Genomic DNA, 23,134 nt, shown 5'->3' with positions numbered 1-23,134 from the left:
CGAGATGCTGTACAGCGTCAGATTTGCACCTGATGGCCGAAATTGCAACTAATTTTTTTCAGCGTAAACCGGTTCCGGAGTAACGCATTAGCAAATCTACCAAGTTTCGCTGCCATACGATAATTACAGCCCACACTGGACCTCCGTGAGCAACTGCACTGTAATTGTGACCACCCGGCACAAGAAACTATCGCTCATATGGCTGAAGTAGTCAACTTCGGCCTTATGAAAAAGTATAATGTTGTAATAACTTGTTCTAAGCGACATCTGTACTAGTACTTCTCTGAAACAGAAAGTTACGTAGTCTCGGTGAATGAGCTGATTTACAAGGCAAATAATTATTTACCGTGAATTATTCATGAATGCGTCCGATTTTTTCTTAGAAGTATTATTACTGATACAAACGAAAAGCAGTGAGCGACAAGAATGAGACAGGTACACTGCAAGACTGTTTTGGAGGGGGCAGTGACAAAAATAAGATGTAAGATGTAGTGGGGAAAGGTTCGAAAAAGGGATTACTTTTAAAAGGAAGAGGAAAGCAACTCGAAAACAGGTCAGGCAATCAGGTGGTCGAGTATAATGCAGCCAAACGAGTATTTCCAGTGCTGCAAACTGAATGAGCCCAGACTGGAAGCACAAATGCTTTGAATAGAAATGCAGCAAATTTGAAAGTACTTCAACCACACCTTAACGGGAGTCCTGAAAGGCCTTGGCTGATATATTTCTCGTTTTCCTTGTTTCATAACGAAGTCTGTGACTAATATCTAGTCTAAGCATATGCAGCCGTTTAGTATTTTAATACGTTTGTTTAGCATACTGTCGCGAGTTAATGACATTTTATTTTATTTTAATCATTTACTCATTAGCATTGTTTCCTACTGCGGAGATTTTCAACCACTGTTCGAAATGCTTTTCAACAACGTTACCAATTCTTCTCTAAGGATTCTATTCACGTTACTCTTTTGTCCTTCCATGTTGTTAAATGTATGTTTCCCTATTTTTGTGATTAATAGGGCCCACCTATAAAATGCAATTACCCTGAAATGGCAGAAGTCATGAGACAGCGGTAGGCATATATAAAAATGATGGTAGTTCGCGTACACAACGTGTAAAAGGACAGATCATTGGCGGAGTTGTCATTTGTACTCGGGTGATTCATGTGAAAAGGTTTCGGATGTGATTGTGGCCGCACGAAGGGAATCAACAGATTTTAAAGACGGAATGGCAGTTCGAGCTAGACGCATGGGATATTCCATTTCGGAAATCGTTAGGGAATTCAATATTCCGAAATCCACAGTGTCATGAAAGTGCCGAGAGCACCAAATCTGAGGCATTATTGCTCACCACGGACAACGCAATGACCCCGCGACTTCGCTTAGCGATCGAGAACAGCGGCATTTCTGTAGAGTTGTCAGTGCTAACAGACAAGCAGCACTGCATGAAATAACCACAGAAATCAAAGCAGGATGTACGATGAACGTTCCCCGTTAGAACAGTGCGGCGTAATTTGGCGTTAATGGGCTATGGCGGCATACGACCGACACGTGTGCCTTTGCCAACCGCACGACGCTGCCTGCAGCGCCTCTCCTGGGCTTGCGACGATATCTGTTGGACCCTAGACGACTAGAAAACCATGACTTGATCGGATGTATCCCGATTTCAGTTGGTAAGAGCTGATGGTAGGAACAGAGAGTAGCGTAGACCTCACGAAGCCTCGCACCCAAGTTGTCAACCAGGCGCTATACAAGCTGGTGATGGCTCAATAATGGTGTGGACTGTGTTTACGTGGAATGGACTGGGCTCTCTGGTCCAACTGAACCGATCGTTGAATGGAAATGGTTCTGTTCGGCTACTTGGGGACCGTTTGCAGTCATGCATGGACTTCATGTTCCCAAACAACAATGTCCTGCCACTGGGCCACAGTTGTTCGCAATTGGTTTGAAGAACGTTCTGCACAGTTCGGGCGAATGATTTAGTCACCAAGATCGCCCGACATGACTCCCATTGTACATTTATGGAACATAATCGAGAGGTCACTTCTTGCAGAAAATCCTGCACCGGCAACACTTTCGCAATTATGGGCGGCTATAGAGGCAGCAGTGTTCAAAATTCTGCAGGGGACTTCCAACGGCTTGTTGAATCCACGCCACTTCGAGTTGTACTACGCCGGGCAAAATGAGTTCCGGCACGATATTAGGACGTATCCCATGACTTCTGTCGTCTGTATTTACACAAAAAAAGAAAAGTTTAGGGTTTAAGGGCCCGTCGACAACGAGGTAATTAGAGACGGAACACGAGCTCTGATTGGGGGAGGGTGAGGAAGGAAACCAGCCACGCGCTTTCAAAGGAACTATTCCGTATTCACCTTAAGCGATTTAGGAAAATCGCGGAAAAACAAAATCTGGACGGTCCAACGAGTATCTAAACCCACTGTTCTTCCGAATAGTATTCTTCTGTCTTACCACTGATACATCATGCGTTGTTTTTATGCAGACATGTTTCCCTGCAGTTGAGGCATCCTCAGTGGGGGTTTATTTGCTTTATCTTCAGAATACATTTCTTTTTTCTTTGATTATTTAACAATTTCAACCACTGGTCTACGTCGAATGCAGCATTTAACTTCTTTAGTGGGCCCGTTTTGAGCCTTATGAGATAAGTATTAACGCACCCTTTTTATTTTGGTGATATGTAAGTGTCGGCCATTTGCTTTTTTAGCTCAATTCGAAAAACAGTTCAGTGTAATATGTTAGTTGTTCATTGTCTTCTGTAGCTGTAAAAGCGTTCTTTTACGTATCCTCACGTTCGTTCTGTTTATCGCTGCTATTCGTCTCAACGAGCATAAAGAACTTGTTTTAACTGCAGTTTAAATCGTAAAAAAACTGTGGAGCATACACACTATCCCTCTCGCCCCTTCGCGTGGTCATTTGTTTCTGAGCATTGTTTGTGATGGTTGCTCTGAGTGCTTAATCGGCTCTTCTACTTGTATTCACATAGCAAGCTGTTAGTGGTCCAAAAGTGAATTTCTTTCTATTTACTGTTTCCTAAGCACAACAGTGAGTTCGATTAATGTAAATTAAATTAATGAATAAGAAGCTTTCTGTACTACTCATGTTAATAGTCAAATATACTTCAAATTAAAAAAGAAAGTGAGCATTTTTGTCGTCTTTGCTGTAATTTTTTAATTAAAAATACGTAAATAGAGTTGCACTTCAGATACAGCCTATACACACTTTTACGTGACTGCGCTGTAGTTGTGACTGTAGACAACACAGGGGGCAACAAAAGGGTATGAGTAGAAACATTTATGTGCTTTTATCGGAACTAGTCGTAATAATAATGTTTTTGCTTACATTAGTTTATTTGTGAAGCGTCTGGATCAAAGGTGCTCTTCACCAGGCATCAAAGGCATTCAAGACTCTTAAATGTTACTAAAATGAAGAAAATATGTACTATGTATCTCTGTAGGTGATTTCTCAGTTGCGAAGACTGCAGGAACAGCTTCTCTTGTATGTTTATAAAAGGGAATGGTTAGCATTACATATGGTCTGCTGTGGCAAGGAATAACTTAAACTGAACCTGCAGCTCGAGACATGTAAGCAAATTTTATCTTGACTCTGGAGGAGACCGAGACCATGTTCTAAGCTTACGCCACCATTCATTGAATTATTTCAGTAAAAATGCATCACAAGTTTTTCTCAGCATATATTTATTCTTAGGAGTTAGAATTTGGTGACAAAATCAAAATTTCTTTCACGTGTAATATTTTTCTACACAGTCTTCATCACGTTCTATGGCCTTACGTCGGTGTTGTGTAGGAGCATATATTCCCTACTGATAAAAGCTCTTGTCCTTGTAGCCTTGTTTTCACAGCATGATTTATGCTATCTCATCTCAGAAGTATGTCCCACGTAGTGAATTCTCAAGTGGCGCAAACTGATGGAAGTGCGAAGGCGCCAAGTCTGGGCTATTGGTGGATCAGCCAGTAATGTCCAGTCCAGCTTGGCAATGTGTTCCCAGGTTCCGAGACTTGTGTGTGGGCCTGTAGATTATTGTGCTGTACCAAGATTTCGTTTGGATTATTTGCAGACGAAACACATCGAAAACATTTCTTGAGGTCGTTCAGCGTCTTCAGATACCCCACTGAATTAGTGGTTGACCCTTTTCGCCTCAAATCTACGTGAATGATACAATCGCTGTCCCAACAGACTGTCATCATGACGTTATCAGCAGAAGTGGCTGTTTTGAATTTCTTCTTTGTTGCTGATTGCTGTTGGTACCTTTTAGTTTCTCGCTCGAAGTGATGCAGCCAGGTTTCGTCGCCTGTAATGATCCGTAATAGGCTTCTCGACTGACTTTCAAACTGCTCCAACAGTTTAGATCAAATGGTTTTTCTTTGAATCTTGTGGTCTGTTGTGAGCATTCGTGGACCACATCTTGTCACAATCAGTGCAAACGCACTCACCAATGGATCTAGAGGCAATTGTCAAGTTGTGATGCGCCGGTCTGCATGAATTATGGCATCCACACGATTGACCATGCCCGCAGCAGTTTCTGTGGCATAACATTCCGAACGTGGTCTATCATAGAACTTAGGTCCTGCATTTCTTGAAGCCTTAACTCTCTTTATCTATCGCCCAGCAATATTGCTATCAATGTCACACATTATCATACATTACACACAACCGTTTGTGGATGTGACCATTTCTTTTTCCACAACCAAGAATTTTGCTACAGCACGCTGCTTGCAACGAGAGTCATGCTTAGAAGCCATTTCCATTGTTCACTACAGCTCTGCGCCCGGTCCCCGTCACACACACACACACACACACACACACACACACACACAGCGCGCGCTCGCTTGTCATTGCCCTACGGCCTCGACGGCTGCAGAAAGCGCTTCGGGCTCGGCCTTTCCCTGACCCAGAACTTCTGGCAGTGGGCGGAACTGCACCATTCACTCCCACTCACCCTGCAGCGACATTTACGGAGGGATATTCAGCAGAAGGAGCACTGCACTACTATCATATGAAACGAAGTAAAATACCAGTTACCCTGACCACTGCTTTTCCTGAGCAGCGGGATACCAATTTCACTATCCTTCCACGCCTGTTGCACTGCCTAAAAGCTTTAATTTTCTACAGGTTTCTCCCCATATGTCCCAAACCCATGGACTGCCTAACAGTGTACTGTTATGTCAGTAACTCAGAGATTTGTTTTCTGAATATTGACCTCTACTGCCTCGAGTTTAGCACTCTTGCTGCTGAAATACTCTACCGTGCGAACCAGTGAAGCGGTTAAGAATTTACATTTTCATTCGGCCGGAGCTGTTTAGAATAATCGTAGAGTATCATTATTTCAATTCAAAAGTTTTATAAATCATTTCAGGATTTTTCTGGGATGGTCCACTTTCCGTCTGGAGCTGTTCAGTTAAAATAAAGCAGTCTTCTCAAGTGAACTTATACCGAAGGGGAGTTAGAATATACCATCAAACAGTCATAACACACGGTGGCCATACTCACGCTAGAGGTATTTGAATTTTGGTGAGGAACCACGTGGAAAGAATGCCAGAGCGACAATCACCAGCACTAATAGACCACCATATTACTGCACTTGACCTCACGTGGCCGTTATCAGAAACATACGCTGTCTTTACAGTAAAGAAGTGCAGTGGTGACTAAGGAAAGCGCAACGCACTGTGAAGGATTTTGAGATGGATGTGTTTATACAAGATGACAATTATTGAACTATATGAAATAAAATAGACATAACTTCTGAACACTTTGCGTTAAGACGTTCAAACGCCACGGTTGGCCGCGGGGCATGATGGGAATTAGTATGCTAGTGCATGAGACGAGGTAATGGCAGAATTGAAGCTGTGAGGACGGGTCGTAGGTCGTACTAGGGTAGATCAGATGGTAGAGCACTTGCCCGCGAAAGGCAAAGGTCGCGAGTTCGAGTCTGTCAGGCACACAGTTTTAATCTGCCCGGAAGTTTCATGCTATTGCATGGTTTGGTTTAGTGACGAAGCCCACTTTCATTTGGATGGGTTCGTCAATGAGCAAAATTGACGCATTTGGGGGACTGAGAATCTACATTTCGCGATCGAGAAGTCTTTTCACCCTCAACGGGTCACTGCGTGGTGTGCAGTGTCCAGTCGCGGAATTATCGGTGCGATATTCCTTGATGGCACGGTGACTACCGAACGATACGTGAAGGTTTTGGAAGATGATCTCATCCCCGTTATCCACAGTGACCCTGATTTCGACAATATGTGGTTCATGCAAGATGAAGCTCAACCCCATAGAAGCAGGAGAGTGTCTGGTGTCCTGGATGAGCACTTAGGAATCGTATTCTGGCTTTGACGTACGCAGAGGCCACTGGCATGGGCCTCGATTGGCTGCCATATTTTCCGGATCTGAGCACATCCGACTCCTTTCTGTGGGACTATATTAAAGATATGGGTGTACAGCAGTAACCCCAAAACCATTTCGGAGCTGAAAACAACCATTCAGGAGGTCACCGACAGCGTCGATGTTCCGACACTTCTGCGGGCCATTCAGAATTTCGCTATTCGTCTGCGCCACATCATCGCCAATAATGGCAGGCACATCGAAAATGTCACAACCTAAATCCGAATACCTGTAGTGACGTTTGCATGTTGAATAAAGTGTGTGAACGCCGCAGTTTGTAACTAATTTACGTTTTTTCATGTAGTTAGATAACTGACACCCCGTACTGTCAAGTGGTCGAGCGTGTCCTCGTGAAATGACACGATAAAAATGGGATGAGGAGTTCCGCCTTATGCAAGACACCTTTTTTCTTTTGTTTCACCCATACATGTTTCAGCACTTTTGTGCTATCATCAGTGGGTTCTATTTTTATTTTTAACTGTAAATTTGTTGTTAACATATTAACATTTTCGTCGTTTACAACATTATGTAAAAGTTGCATTTATAACTTAATTGGCGAAAAGTAACATACCTTACATTTATGAAACGTCCCCTCTGAACAATTATACATGACTGTGCTTAAACTGACACACAATATTTTTAGCGCAACGCAATCTGACTTTCAAAAAATCCCTACGAAAGAATGGCCCTGACTAACATTAACCTATACGTTTCACAAATCACTTACCTCACAAAAATCTTGGTTACTCGAACTACTACAATACAGCGAGCACCACTACTGCCAGCTAAATAAAAGATTCAAACTACGGAAGGCACTAACTACTGATAGGGATAGTTAGCAAATGAAAGATATTAATAGAGAACAAACAATGTATTTACCTTGATAGTCATAATATATATAGCAGTTCATGACAAATTACAAAACTCCGACATCTCTCTCCCCACATCCACCACTGCTGGCGGCTCACCTCCAACTGCGCAACGCTACGCGCTGTTCACATCCAGCTGCCGCTGCCCAACACTACAATGGCAGACAACAATGCAAACTAGCCACAGACTGCACACAGCACAGCCAGTGATTCTGACACAGACCGCTACGTGGCGTTACCAATTAGAAAACCTAAACAGCCTACTTACACATTATATTATTGTCCTCTTGTTTTGGTAGCTGTTATGCTACACAATATACAACATGTCATCTGCAAACAGCAAAACGTAATTTATTTTCTATTTGTTATGTATTTACGAACGGAAATAAGACTGTATCACGTTTTCTTTCTGTAACTTACAGTTTTGAAGTTGTGGTACGTTTTCCTGTTTTGTTGGCGAAGTAAATGGGCTTACTTCTTTGCCTGTGTTCGTGTGGTAATGCAGTTTTTCGATTACTCAAAACGTAGGCGGAGTTTTCGTTGCCATTACGTGTTGTTGTGGCTCTGTGGCGTTCATTTGTTTCGTAGCGTGTTCTGCTGGCTGAGGCGCGCGAGTTTGAATTGTATTTGGTGTTAGTTGTGTGTGGTTTATGTGGGTTTGCCTGTGTGTGATGAGTACTGGGGCAGAGAGAGAGTGTATGTGTGTGTGTGTGTGTGTGTGTGTGTGTGTGTGTGTGTGTGTGTGTGAGAGAGAGAGAGAGAGAGAGAGAGAGAGAGAGAGAGAGAGAGAGAGAGAGAGAGAGACTGAAAGAAAAAATAAAGAAAGAAAGAAAAGAGAGAGGATTTGTGTCTATATATATATATATATATATATATATATATATATATATATATATGTGTGTGTGTGTGTGTGTGTGTGTGTGTGTGTGTGTTTTACTTGTATAGTTCTTCTATTGTGGCGAAGAGAGTTTTGTTGCACAGTGATGTGTATTCATTGAGTACTTTCTTTCCTTGGGCTATAGATTTTTGGATATGGTAGTTTTATTCTATAGTTAATTTTTGGTATAGGCTGCTGCTAGTTTTTAGGATGTGAAGGTCAGTTTCAATGTTTGTTGGGTGGTGGTTGTGTGCTACCAGGTGGTCTGCAAATGTTGAGTGTGTGCTATTGCTTTTCAGTGCTCTGAGGTGTTCATTATATCTGGTTCTGAAGGTCCTGCATGTTTGGCCCACATATACAGATTGACAGCAGTTGCAAGTAAGTTGGTAGATGCCAGACTGGCTGTATTTGTCAGTGTTGGTGGTAATTCTTCCAAGTCTGCTCTGTATTGTGTTGTTGGTTCTGTATGCTACGTTGAGTCCTTGTTTCTTTAGTATATTACCCACCCTGTGTGTGACTTTGTTGTTGTAAGTCATTATGTGCCATTTGTTGCTTACTGTCTGCCGATTTGTTGTGTGATGAGTTGTGTTTGTATGTGTGTGTGTTTCATGGTTATGTGCTGTTTGTTTTTGTATTTTGTGGTTTATTTTGTCTACTCTCTTTGCATCATATCCATTCTCCTGTGCAATTTGTTTTATTGTGTTCAGTTCTTGTGTGTAGTCATGCTTATTCATGGGTATTTTGTTCAGCCTGTGAAGTAAATATCTGAAGCTGGCTTCTTTGTGGGTTATGGGGTGATTGGATTGGTTATGAATAATGGTGCTGGTGAGTGTGGGATTTCTGTAGATTGTGAATTCATGTTTTTTGTTTCTCTTGTGTATAGTGAGATCTAAGAAATTAAGTTTTTCATCTGTTTGTGTTTCTATGGTGAATTGTATTTCTGGGTGGATGGAGTTTATGTTATCATGAAGTTCTTTTATGCGGGACAGTGGTTCATCTATTAAGCAAATTATGTCATCTACGTATCTGTACCAATATATTATTTTGTACTGTTTTGGTATTACTACACTCCTGGAAATGGAAAAAAGAACACATTGACACCGGTGTGTCAGACCCACCATACTTGCTCCGGACACTGCGAGAGGGCTGTACAAGCAATGATCACACGCACGGCACAGCGGACACACCAGGAACCGCGGTGTTGGCCGTCGAATGGCGCTAGCTGCGCAGCATTTGTGCACCGCCGCCGTCAGTGTCAGCCAGTTTGCCGTGGCATACGGAGCTCCATCGCAGTCTTTAACACTGGTAGCATGCCGCGACAGCGTGGACGTGAACCGTATGTGCAGTTGACGGACTTTGAGCGAGGGCGTATAGTGGGCATGCGGGAGGCCGGGTGGACGTACCGCCGAATTGCTCAACCCGTGGGGCGTGAGGTCTCCACAGTACATCGATGTTGTCGCCAGTGGTCGGCGGAAGGTGCACGTGCCCGTCGACCTGGGACCGGACCGCAGCGACGCACGGATGCACGCCAAGACCGTAGGATCCTACGCAGTGCCGTAGGGGACCGCACCGCCACTTCCCAACAAATTAGGGACACTGTTGCTCCTGGGGTATCGGCGAGGACCATTCGCAACCGTCTCCATGAAGCTGGGCTACGGTCCCGCACACCGTTAGGCCGTCTTCCGCTCACGCCCCAACATCGTGCAGCCCGCCTCCAGTGGTGTCGCGACAGGCGTGAATGGAGGGACGAATGGAGACGTGTCGTCTTCAGCGATGAGAGTCGCTTCTGCCTTGGTGCCAATGATGGTCGTATGCGTGTTTGGCGCCGTGCAGGTGAGCGCCACAATCAGGACTGCATACGACCGAGGCACACAGGGCCAACACCCGGCATCATGGTGTGGGGAGCGATCTCCTACACTGGCCGTACACCACTGGTGATCGTCGAGGGGACACTGAATAGTGCACGGTACATCCAAACCGTCATCGAACCCATCGTTCTACCATTCCTAGACCGGCAAGGGAACTTGCTGTTCCAACAGGACAATGCATGTCCGCATGTATCCCGTGCCACCCAACGTGCTCTAGAAGGTGTAAGTCAACTACCCTGGCCAGCAAGATCTCCGGATCTGTCCCCCATTGAGCATGTTTGGGACTGGATGAAGCGTCGTCTCACGCGGTCTGCACGTCCAGCACGAACGCTGGTCCAACTGAGGCGCCAGGTGGAAATGGCATGGCAAGCCGTTCCACAGGACTACATGCAGCATCTCTACGATCGTCTCCATGGGAGAATAGCAGCCTGCATTGCTGCGAAAGGTGGATATACACTGTACTAGTGCCGACATTGTGCATGCTCTGTTGCCTGTGTCTATGTGCCTGTGGTTCTGTCAGTGTGATCATGTGATGTATCTGACCCCAGGAATGTGTCAATCAAGTTTCCCCTTCCTGGGACAATGAATTCACGGTGTTCTTATTTCAATTTCCAGGAGTGTATTTTGTCAAATATTTGTTTTTCTATCTGGTTGAGGAAAATGTCAGCTAGGAGGCCACTGATTAGGGATGCCATGGGTAGTCCATCTCGTTGAGAGTAAAATCTGTTGTTGAATGTGAAATAGTTCTGTTCTGTGATGAGCCTGAGTATAGCTAATATTTCTTGTATGTTTGTTGTGGGTATGTTTCCTTGCAGTTGGAGGTTTCTTTCTATTATGGTGATTGTTTCTTCTGTTGGGATGTGTGTGTACATTGAAATTATATCAAATGAAACCAATGTTGCTGTGTTTGGTATGTTTGCATTTTTTATTTTTTCCATTAAGTCACTTGAGTTCTTTAGACTTCTGTTGTCAGTGTATTTGTATATTGTCTGTAGCAGAGTATGTGTGTGTTTAGCAAGCACGGAGACAACAAGAAGAACTGCACCACAAGATGATTAACACGATAAAGACTCATTATAAGCCAGCCGAAGAGCCGCCATTGTTAGGTGCGTTAATATTTTGGTCGACTAATACAAGCCATGAACTACATTGTTGCTGTTGTTGTGGTCTTCAGTCCGCGGACTGGTTTGAAGCAGCTCTCCACGAAAGTCTACGCTGTGCATACCTGTTCAGCTCGGCATAACTACCGCAACCTACATTCATTTGAATCTGCTTGCTGTATTTATGCCTATGTCTCCCTCTACAAATCCACACATTTCCTACAAATTCACCAAACTGACGATTCCATCATGGCTCAGGCTGTGCCCAATCAATCGATCTCTTCTTGTAGTCAAGTTATGGCACAAAATTTCTTTTTTCCCTGTCCGATTCAGTGAGTGCCTCATTAGTTATTTATCTATTGAATTTATTTTCAACATTCTGCTGTAGCAACATATTTCAAAAGCTTCACTTCCTGTCTTGAGTGCTTTTCTTCCACTGATCATTGTTTCATTTCTATACAAGTGTACATTCCACACAAATACCTTCAGAAAAGAAATTTATAATAGATATTAACAAATAATTCTTCTGTAGAATCGCTTTTCTTGCTATTCCCAGGCTACATATTATATCCTCTCTGCTTCGTCCGTCGAATGTTGTTTTGCTTCCATAATAGCAAAACTCATCGACTTTGCGCCTTGTAACACAACATCTGTGAGACCGTGGTTTATGGACAGAACAGTCCAGTCCTGAAATGAAATGAACTGACGTGACCTGAGTTCCGACCCGAACGCAATGGAACACCTCGAATTCGCCCCAAACCCAGCGTCCAACATAACCACCTTTCCGTTCCTGAGAAGAATAGGCTGCCATTTCTCCACAGTTTCAGACGTCTCAGTAAAAGTGTCCTAGCAGTCTTCAAGTATCATTAAACCGAAGGTTGGACACACACAATAATCCTGTCCTCCAATAGGTATCTTTGTTTTGCTTTTGTTGATATTCATCTTATATCAATCTTTCAATACACTTTCCATTACGTTCGAATGCTCCTCCAAGTCCTTTGCTGTCTCTGACTGAATTACAGTGTCATCGGCCTGAATTTTAATCGTTCTCCAAATTCTTCTTAGGTTTCTTTTACTGCTTGCTCAATGTACAGATTGAATAACATCGGGCATAGGCTACAACCCTGTCTCACGCCCTTCTCAATCAATGCTTCCTTTTCATGCCCCTCGACCCTTATAATTTCCGTCTGATTTCTGCTCCCTATATCGTACCACTGATATCTTTATAACTTCAAAAATAGTACTCCAATCTACATAGTCAAAAGCTTTCTCTAAGTCTAAAAATGCTATAAACCTAGGTTGGCCTTTTCTTAATCTATGTTCTAGATTAAGTCGTAGGGTCAGTACTGCCTCAAGTGTTCCTACATTTCACCAGAATCCAAAGTAATAATCTTCCGTGAGGTCGGTTTCTATAACTTTTTCCATTATTCTGTAAAGAATTCGTATTAATATCTTGCAACACGACTTACTAAACAGATAGTTCGGTAATATTCACGCCTGTCACTACGTGTTCTCTCTGAAATCGGACTTGTAGTTTGAGGGTATTTCGCCTGTCTCATACATCTTTCACACCAGACAGGAGAGCTTTGTCATGACTGACTCTCTCAAGGCTGTCAGGTACTCTGATGGGATTTCTTTGGTACGCAGAGCCTTGTTTCGACTGAGGTCTTTCATTGCTTTATCAAATTCTTCTCGCACTACTTTTCTTAAAGTATTTGTATGGAGTGTGGGAGTATATGGAAGTGAAACGCGTTCGATAAACAGTTTAGACAAGGAGAGAACAAATACTTTTGAAATGTGGTGCTACAGAAGATTGCTGAGGATTAAATGGGTAGACCACGGAACTAACGAGGAGCTACTGAATATAACTGGGGAGGAAAGAAATTTGCTGCGCAACCTAACTAGGTGAAAGGATCGGTCGGTATGACACATTCTGAGACATCATAACACCAGTTATTCAGTACTGGAAGGAAAGGTGCCGGCCGGTGTGGCCGTGCGATTCCAGGCGCTTACAGTCTGGAACCGAGTGACCGCTACGGTCGCAGGTCCGAATCCTGTCTCGGGCATGGATGTGTGTGAGGTCTTTAGGTTAGTTAGGTTTAAGTAGTTCTAAGTTCTAGGCGACTGATGACCTCAGAAGTTAAGTCCCATAGTGCTCAGAGCCGTTTGAACCAACAAAGGAAAGGCTGGGGGGGTGGGGGGGGGGGGGGCGAGGGTATAAAAATCGTAGAGGAGGATCAAGAGATAAATACGATAAGAAGATTGAGAAGGATGAAGGATGTACGTTGCAGTAGTTATTCGGAGATTAAGAAGCATGTACAGGATAGAGTAACATAGAGGGCTGTATCAGACCAACCTTGGGACTGAAGACCACAATGGCAACAATAGGTGTCCAGATACTGGATATGGTTCAAATGGCTCTGAGCACTATGGGACTTAACTTCTGAGGTCATCAGTCCCCTAGAACTTAGAACTACTTAAACCTAACTAACCTAAGGACATCACACACACCCATGCCCGAGGCAGGATTCGAACCTGCGACCGTAGCGGTCGCGCGGTTCCAGACTGTAGCGCCTAGAACCGCTCGTCCACCCCGGCCGACTTACTGGATATTTCTGATCAAATAGTGTAGATGGAATGGGCATCCTTTGGAAGTGAAGATGATGACGATAACGGATACTTCCGATAAGCACACTTTCGTGACTTTCGGGGTAGAAAAGCATGTGGCGGCAGCTGAGCGGCAACAAGGCGCTGGTCTGTGTGTTTTGGTCGTCCGCGGCTGTTGTGCTCCAGAGCCGCCGTCCTTCGCTAAGTGGGTCAACGGCCGACACTGTAAGACGCGCCGGCTGGCGTGGGCCGCTTTTCCCGGCGCCTCCGCTCACCTCCGGGTTCCTCTCCGCCTCTCCCGCCTTCTCCCGCCTTCTCCCTCACCCGCCCCCGCCCCCTCTCCCGCTGCTTTCTAAAGATCTCTATCGTGGCTGTCTTCCATCATCCTCGAACTGCCAGTCATATGCTACCGTTCCAGTTGCGTCCAAGATCGTCTTGCATGGTTATCTAAGCAACTTTATCCCAAGGTGCTAAAACCACACTACTGGCCATTAAAATTGCTACACTACGAAGATGACGCGTTACAGACGCGAAATTTAACCGACAGCAAGAAGATGCTCTGATATGCAAATCATTAGCTTTTCAGAGCATTCACACAAGGTTGGCGCCGGTGGCAACACCTACAACGTGCTGACATGAGGAAACTTTCCAACCGATTTCTCATACACAAACAGCAGTTGACCGGCGTTGCCTGGTGAAACGCTGTGATGCCTCGTCTAAGGAGGAGAAATGTTTACCATCACGTTTCTGACTTGGATAAAGGTCGGATTGTAGCCTATCGCGATTGCGGTTTATCGTATCGCGACATTGCTGCTCGCGTTGGTTGAGATTCAATGACTGTTAGCAGAATATGGAATCGGTGGGTTCAGAAGGGTAATACGGAACGCCGTGCTGGATCCCAACGGCCTCTTATCACTAGCAGTCGAGATGACAGGCATCTTAACCGCATGGCTGTAACGGATCGTGCAGCCACGTCTCGATCCCTGAGTCAACAGATGGGGACGTTTGCAAGACAACAACCATCTGCACGAACAGTTGGACGACGTTTGTAGCAGCATGGACTATCAGCTCGGAGACCATGGCTGTGGTTACCCTTGACGCTGCATCACAGACAGGAGCGCCTGCAATGGTGTACTCGACGACGAACCTGGGTGCACGAATGGCAAAACGTCATTTTTTCGCACATTCGAAGCGTGTATTCGTCATCGCCATACTGGCGTATCACCCACCGTGATGGTATGGGGTGACATTGGTTACACGTCTCGGTCACCTCTTGTTCGCATCGACAGCTCTTTGAACAGTGGACGTTACATTTGAGATGTGTTACGACCCGTCGCTCTACCCTTCATTCGATCCCTGCGAAACCCTACATTTCAGCAGGATAATGTACGACCGCATGTTGCAGGTCCTGTACGGGCCTTTCTGGATATAGAAAATGTTCGACTGCTGCCCTGGCCAGAACATTCTCCAGATCTCTCTCTCACCAACTGAAAACGTCTGGTCAATGGTGGCCGAGCAACTGGCTCGTCACAATACGCCGGTCACTACTCTTGATGAACTGTGGTATCGTGTTGAAGCTGCATGGGCAGCTGTACCTGTACACGCCATCCGTGTGACTATCAAGGTCATTATTACGGCCAGAGGTGGTTGTTCTGGATACTGATTTCTCAGGATCTATGCACCCAAATTGCGTGAAAATGTAATAACATGTCACTTCTAGTATAATATATTTGTCCAATGAATACCCATTTATCATCTGCGTTTCTTCTTGGTGTAGTTCCGAGGAAACTGACCAACATCACATTATGTGTACCAAACATTGTATTACAGTTTATTCCAGTTTGACATTGACAGCATGAAAGACATGTCACAAGGGAACGGTATCGGCCATGTCATTTTCGAAGAAACTCCTGTACCTTGGTCCAACGGCGACTATGGCTTCGATTCAGATACTGATATCAAGACAGCTAATGGTTGACATTCACTACCCAATGAAAAGTATCTGGGCACCTATTTGTGAACACTGCTGTGGGGGTGCGTCCACCATTCGCGTTCATAACGGCTTAAACTCTGCAGGGAACACTTTCAGTGAGATGTCTAAATGAACAGAGCAATGGTAGCCCATTCTTTCTCAAGAGCCGAAACCAGAGAAGGTACTGATATTGGGTACTAGAGTCTGTAGTGAGGCTGACGTTCTAACTCATCCAGAAATTGTTCCATTGGGTTCAGGTCGGGACTCTGGGCACGCCAGTCTGTCCACAAACCACTGCGTCATTGTCAGACTGATACAAATAATCAACGTGTCCAGAGTTTGCTCTACAGTACGCAAGACACTATGGTATACAATGTATTCATACAATTTCGGGGGTGTTCGACAAGATTGTGGCATATCACCCACTTCATTTAACTTATACATGATGACAGTTATTGAAATATAAGAAATGAAATCGTCATAACTTCCGAACGGTTTGCGTTAGGTCATTCAAACTGCACGGTTGGCCGCGGAGCATGATGGGGATTAGTATGCGCTGTATGGTTCGGTTTGACAACGACTGTCACTTTCATTCGAATGGGTTCGACAATAACCAAAATTGGCGCATTTCAGGGACTAAGAATCCGCATTTAGCGATAGAGAAGTCTCTTCACACACAACGGGTGACTGTGTAGTGGGCAATGTCCATTCACGGAGTAATTGGTGCGATATTCCTTGATGGCACGGTGATTGCCGAACGGTACGTGAAGGTTTAGGAAGATTATTTCATCCCCATTACCCAAAGTGACCCCGATTTCGACAAGGTGTGGCTCATGCAAGACGGAGCTCGACTCCATCGAAGCAGAAGAGCATTTCATTCCCTGGAGGAGCACTTTGGTGACTGCTTTCTAGATCTGAGGCACCCAGAAGCCACTAGCATAGGCCTCAACTGGCCGCCATATTCTCTGGATCTGAATACGTGCGACTCCTTTTTATGGGGCTATATTAAAGACAAGGTGTTCAGGAAAACTGTTGCTGAGATGAAAACAGCCATTCAGGAGGTCATTGACAGCATCGATGTTCCGATACTTCAGCGGGTCATGCAGAATTTCGCTATTCGTCAGCGCCAATGATGGCAGGCATATCGAACATGTCACAACGTAAATCCGAATATCTGTAGTGACGTTTACTTGTTGAATAAAATGTATACACGTCGTAGTTTGTAACTAATTTGTTTTTTTCCCATGTAGTTCAATAATTGTCACCCTGTCTATTGACGACCTGGTTGGGAAGATGAAATACAGTTAGGAATTAAATTAGGATCTAGCACACCATTAAATACTCTATTATATCGTGATGAGCAGATAATTATTCCCTACAGGAAAAAGAAGACAGTTTGCAAAGGAAAGTTTATACAGGATGTGTCTCTTAAGAGTCGTCAGGAGCATTTTGCCTGGTGTTTCAGCAGATGTGTGCAATATCGTTTTGCAATGTGTAGCTGGAGACAGTCCAAAGAAATACTGGCTTTCACATATTTATGCGACGTCCAGTGTCAATGGAAAGCGTCGATTTCTTTTCCATTACGAACAAAATGATTTTTAAACCGGAATTTTACATGTCCGTGGATAGTGTGGTAAGCGCTACTGAATCGCTGCTGTATTGCTGTTTATTCTTCGTGTTTTGCTGTCCCTGTCAATATATACATCGACAAAGCAAATATAGCTCTAGAAGAATTTTGCAAGCGCTCTCTCCAATTTTAATGTAAAATTCCCATTTTAAAATCGTTTTGTGTGCAATGGAAAAGTAATCGACGCTGGACGTCGCTTGAAAGATGTGATGAGCCGTATTTGTCTGGGTTCAGTCCAGCTACACATTGCAAAAACTACATTGTAAATATCTGTTGCAACCAACGCATTCTGCTGATACTAGGCATTGTATCAAAGACGTGACCAGCAGAAACTGTTTGGGCTGACGCAGCAAATATCTGACGAAACAACAGAGAAAATGCTCTACCACTTGGTAGAACACTTGCCCGCGAAAGGTAAAGGTGCAGAGTTCGAGTCTCGGTCCTTCATACAGTTTTAATCTGCCAGGAAGTTTCATATCAGCGCACACTCCGCTGCAGAGTGAAAATCTCATTCTGGAAACATCCCCTAGGCTGTGGCTAAGCCATGTCTCCGCAATATCCTTTCTTTCAGGAGTGCTAGTTCTGCAAGGTTCGCAGGAGAGCTTCTGCAAAGTTTGGAAGGTATGAGACGAGGTACTGGCAGAAGTAAAGCTGTGAGGACGGGGCGTGAGTCGTGCTTGGATAGCTCAGATGGTAGAGCACTTGCCCGCGAAAGGCAAAGGTCCCGAGTTCGAGTCTCGGTCAGGCAAACAGTTTTAATCTGCCAGGAAGTTTCACATCAGCGCACACTCCGCTGCAAAGTGAAAATCTAATTCTGGAGACCCTATAGATTAACCGCCACAGTGAATCTGTAAAGTGTTACCATGAGGGCAATGAAGCTCTGAAGACCTTCGTATCTGATGAGTCAAACTAACCAATAACTCAATTGGCGTATGTCCTGTGGCAGTTTGTCTACACATTAATTTCCTGATGGCGATGAGTGCATTTGCTAAATTTGGTATTAGTATGTATTGATTCTAATCTCATCGTGCAGTTGGAGGGGATCAAAGACTCTCTTTCTCACAGAAACGCTAGGGTTCGCGAGCGTGCGCAAACAGGTAAGGAGGGATGGGAAGCTGTTACGCTTTTGCCTGTGTGACCCCTGCGGGTTCACAGCGTGCGAGTGTGCGGCGGACGTCTCTGGTGCCTGTTAGTGTTTCCTGTGAACTGTTACGTCGCAGGGTACCCCAAAATAAATCTCTATCAGCTCCTTAGCTGGTGTAACAGAAGCAAGCGAATATTCTCACTGTCACAGCAGCTGCAATACTACGTCGCGCCTCGGGCATTTTCGTCTACACAACGGGGTCAACGAGGACGACAGCTACTTGACTTCTAGAGGTGAACTACACGTGGCTTTAGCACTTCTCACATCCGTAGTCGAGGCCACTAAGGCACGCTTGTATGGTGGGGTATGACTCTGACTTAGCCAGATTGAATAATGATGGTGTCAAATACTTTCGCCGTTAGTATTGGGCCGACATCGGGAGGAGAAGCCGCGGTGTAAAAGTCTGGTGAGACTTGATCCAAATGTCCTGGATTTAATGTGTGACCTCTCTTATGTCGTGTATCACTCTTTACAGTGTGTCGTTTGTCGGACAGAGATGGTATGCTCTCCTCCTTGATCCTATTGCACAGGTAATTCGTACACGCTCGTATTCCGTCTCTATCATCATCATCATCATCATCATCATTACCATCATCATCATCGTCAACAACACACACACTACACTGTACTATACACTGAGGTGACAAGTCATGGGACAGCAATACGTACATATATAGATGGCGTTAGTATCGTGTGCTTTGGCGGAGTTTTCATTTGTATATTGGCTAAGATGGTATCTGTTCTTTCAGACATGTCCAAAAGAACAGATCACCGGCCGCTACCATCTTCTTCTTCTGTGCGAATGCACAAACAGTGCCCGAACTCTTACGGGAATCGGCAGCGCGCCGCGAGTAATGAGTATAATGGGCGGGGGCACTACAAATGTAGTGCGGGACAATACGTTGTGGGTTTCACGGGAGGCGTGCCGAGAGAAATCCCTGCAGTCGCGCTATCCTCTGTGTCCTCGGTGGCTCAGATGGATAGAGCGTCTGCCACGTAAGCAGGAGATCCCGGGTTCGAGTCCCGGTCGGGGCACACATTTTCATCTGTCCCCGTTGACGTATGTCAACGCCTGTAAGCAGCTAAGGTTGTTCATTTCATTGTGCTTTCATCTGTATTCAGGTGGTTCACGCTTAAAGGTTTCCAACGTGATTATGACCGCACTATGAGAATTAAGACCTTGAACGCGGAATGATAGTTGGAGCTAGATGCATGGGACATTCCATTTCAGAATCCTTAGGAAATGCAATATTCCGACATCCACAGAGTCAAGAGAATACCAAGTATCAGGCATTACCTCTCACGCAGTGGCCGACGTCCTTCACTTAAAGACCGAGAACAGTGGCATTTGCGTAGAAAATGGATCAAATGGCTCTGAGCACTATGCGACTTCTGAGGTCATCAGTCGCCTAGAACTTAGAACTAATTAAACCTAACTAACCTAAGGACATCACACACATCCATGCCCGAGGCAGGATTCGAACCTGCGACCGTAGCGGTCGCTCGGTTCCAGACTGCAGCGCCTAGAACCGCACGGCCACTCCAGCCGGCATTTGCGTAGAGTCGTCATTGTTAACAGACAAGCAACACTGACTGAAATGACTGCAGAAATCAATATGGGTCGTACGACGAACGTATCTGTCAGAACAGTGAGGCAAAATGTGGCGTTAGTGGAATATGGCAGCAAACGACCGACGCGAGTGCCTTTGCTAACGACACGGCATCGCCTATAGCGCCTCTCCTGGGCTCGTGACATTATCCGTTGCACCCTAGACGACTGGAAAACCTTGGCCTGGTCAGATGAGTTGCGATTTCAGTTGCTAAGAGCTCATGGTAGGGATCGAGTGTGGCGCAGACCTCATGAAGCCATGGTCCCGAGTTGTCAACAAGGCACTATGCAAACTAGCGGTGGCTCCTTAATGGTGTGGGTTGTGTTTACATGGAATGGAAAAGGTCCTCTGGATGTTCGGCTACTTGAAGACCATTTGCAGCCATTCATGGACTTCATGTTCACGAACAACGACGGAATTTTTTATGAATGACAATGCACCATGTCTCCAGGCCACAGTTGTTTGCGACTGCTTTGAAGAACATTCTGGACAATTCGAGCGTATGATTTGGCCACTATGATCGGCCGACATGAATCCCATCGAAAATTTATAGAATATAATGAAGAGGTTAGTTCGTGTTCAAAATCCTGCATCGGTAACACTTCCGCAATTACGGACGGCTATAGAGGCAGGATGCGTCAGTATTTCTCCAGGGGACTTTTGAGTCAACTTCACGTCGAGCTGCTTCACTACACCAGGAAAAAGGAGGTTCGACATGATATTAGGAGGTAGCCCGTGCCTTTTTGTCACCTAATTGTACACGTCTTCATCACAATCACCTACAGCACTACAAGAAGCAGTTATAGGTAAGACACCTGAGAAGCAAGTAGCACGTACGTGGAAGACATTATCTGTATGTACTGCTAACAATGAAAAAGCAATCACAGTTTTGGAGAAATCAATAATACAACTTCTTTAATTCGTTTACAGTGAATCAGGCAGTTTCGTTGATTATTGTGGCTGACATTCAGGTGTGACTTTTGTTACAGTGATTATAGATTGCTTAGACGGGTGTGGTGACTGACTACTAATTGTTTTCCCATTAGCCATATTAGTCCGATAGGAAATCAGCTTACTAACGGGGACCACTACCAAGACGCTAAGGGTTGTCAATTCGACTAAATACCTAGGAATTCCAATTACGAGCAACTTAAACTGGATGGCTCACATAGATAATATTGTGGGGAAGGCGAAACAAAGACTGCGCTTTATTGGCAGAACACTTAGAAGATGCGACAAACCCACTAAAGAGACAGCCTACATTACACTTGTCCGTCCTCTGCTGGAATATTGCTGCGCGGTGTGGGATACTTACCAGGTAGGATTGACCTAGGACATCGAAAAAGTGCAAAGAAGGGCAGCCCGTTTCGTGTTATCGCCCAATAGGGGAGGGGGGAGAGTGTTTCTGGTATGATACGCGAGTTGGGGTGGCAGTCACTGAAACAAAGGCGGTTTTCTTTGCGGGGAGATCTATTTACGAAATTTCAATCACCAACTTTCTCTTCCGAATGCGAAAATATTTTGGTGACATCCACCTACGTAGGGAGAAATGATCATCATAATAAAATACGAGAAATCAGAGCTCTAACGGAAAGATTTAGGAGCTCCTTTTTCCCACGCGCCATTCGAGAGCGGAATGGTAGAGAAGTAGTATGAAAATGGTTCGATGAATCCTCTGCCCGGCACTTAAGTGTGAATTGCAGAGTAACCATGTAGATGTAGATGTAGATTAGATGTAGACACGATCCACTATCGCATTTCTCCGCACATTACGGAGTTCATCTAGTACGAATAAGTCGGTTCATTGCACGCCAAAAAAATTACGACGCATTTACAAAATGCGTGTTTACTATTGACGACAGTGAGGGAGGACGGCACAATAAGAACGTTGCCATACAGCTTGTTGTAAATAATTTTATGATAAATGTTAATAATGATGATGATGACAAGATGCTCTAAACCAGTAGTTAATAAATATTAATTTCGTCAGCAGCTCTTGGCGTTTCTGAAGTATGACATTTTTCAAGGATCAGTCTGTGATGGTATCAGAGAATGGTAGCGGGGTACCTCCGATGCTGCCACACATGCTGACCCATACAAGAGCCACAATTTGAAGGATTTTAAAGTCGAGAGGGTACCGTCTGACATCTTGTACACCGGAGTAGATAGCTAAAATTACTGCCTCGTCACCCTGTTTAAAATTTATTGTTTTCAAAATTTCTCTTAAATAATTTTAGGCGAATGATTCCTTTAACAAGATCACTGTGGAAGTCTCTCCGCTCCGGCCTCCCCCCCCCCCCCCCCCCTCTCTCTCCTTCCTCCACTTTACCCCAAAATTTTCAAGATCTGAGCTAGTACTGTGTCTCAGTTGGCTTCGACATTAACATGTAACTTCGCCGTTTTATTTTCTCTATTGTGAAGAATCAGAAACGTTAATTGATTTAATTAATGTAAAATATTCTTATCATATAAGCAGTCTACGCTGCGTCCATGTCACGATAATGGCTCAACACCAACCTGTCTTTTAACCTTTACCCGCTCACGCCAAAGGGCGTAACTTTACGCTTGGCCTAGAAGCAGTGTCCACTTCAAGTATTTTTGAATTCCATTAATTGTAAACTACCACCGCTAGCTTTTCACTGGAAAAGCATGCAGTTTAACCTTTCGACCATGCCAAAATGTAATGCCAAGTCTTGTCAAACTTTTCATGCTGAAAGCTGTTGTCATACTCGTAGCTCATCATCAATGTCAAATTCGGTTTTTCAAAGAGTACTCTACAGCATTGACCCCTTACCTAGTTTGCATTTATTGCGAATCTCTTGCCCAGCGCAAAGTCCCAAGCAACTGGATAAAAGCGCAGGTGACTCCTGTGTATAAGAAGGCAAGAGAACGGACCTGCAGAATTACAGACAACTACCCTAACATCGGGTTGATGCACAACCCTTGAACATATTCTAATTGCGAATATATTTTCTTGAGACCGAGAATCCTGTGTCCACGAATCAGCATGATTTTAGAAAGAACTGTACGTCAGAAACTCTGCCTGTGCT

The 23,134-nt window shown here is 44.6% G+C and overlaps 1 protein-coding gene and 2 non-coding genes across 3 annotated transcripts in view; 2 read left to right on the top strand and 1 right to left on the bottom strand.

Annotated features, from left to right (window-relative positions):
* LOC124619567 (ATP-binding cassette subfamily G member 4-like) overlaps window positions 1–23,134 on the bottom strand; it is a 323,941-nt gene that overhangs the window by 252,547 nt on the left and 48,260 nt on the right. The window lies entirely within an intron of this gene.
* Trnas-cga lies at window positions 18,005–18,079 on the top strand. Its single transcript has one exon. It is a non-coding gene; the product is annotated as a tRNA-Ser (tRNA).
* On the top strand, window positions 19,436–19,509 carry Trnat-cgu. The gene has a single exon. It is a non-coding gene; the product is annotated as a tRNA-Thr (tRNA).

This window comes from Schistocerca americana, chromosome 6 (assembly GCF_021461395.2).
Source record: "Schistocerca americana isolate TAMUIC-IGC-003095 chromosome 6, iqSchAmer2.1, whole genome shotgun sequence".
In the NCBI taxonomy this organism is placed as follows: Eukaryota; Metazoa; Arthropoda; class Insecta; order Orthoptera; family Acrididae; genus Schistocerca; species Schistocerca americana.
Note: the sequence above shows the minus strand (reverse complement) of the source record. Positions and strands in the feature narration are given on the sequence as shown.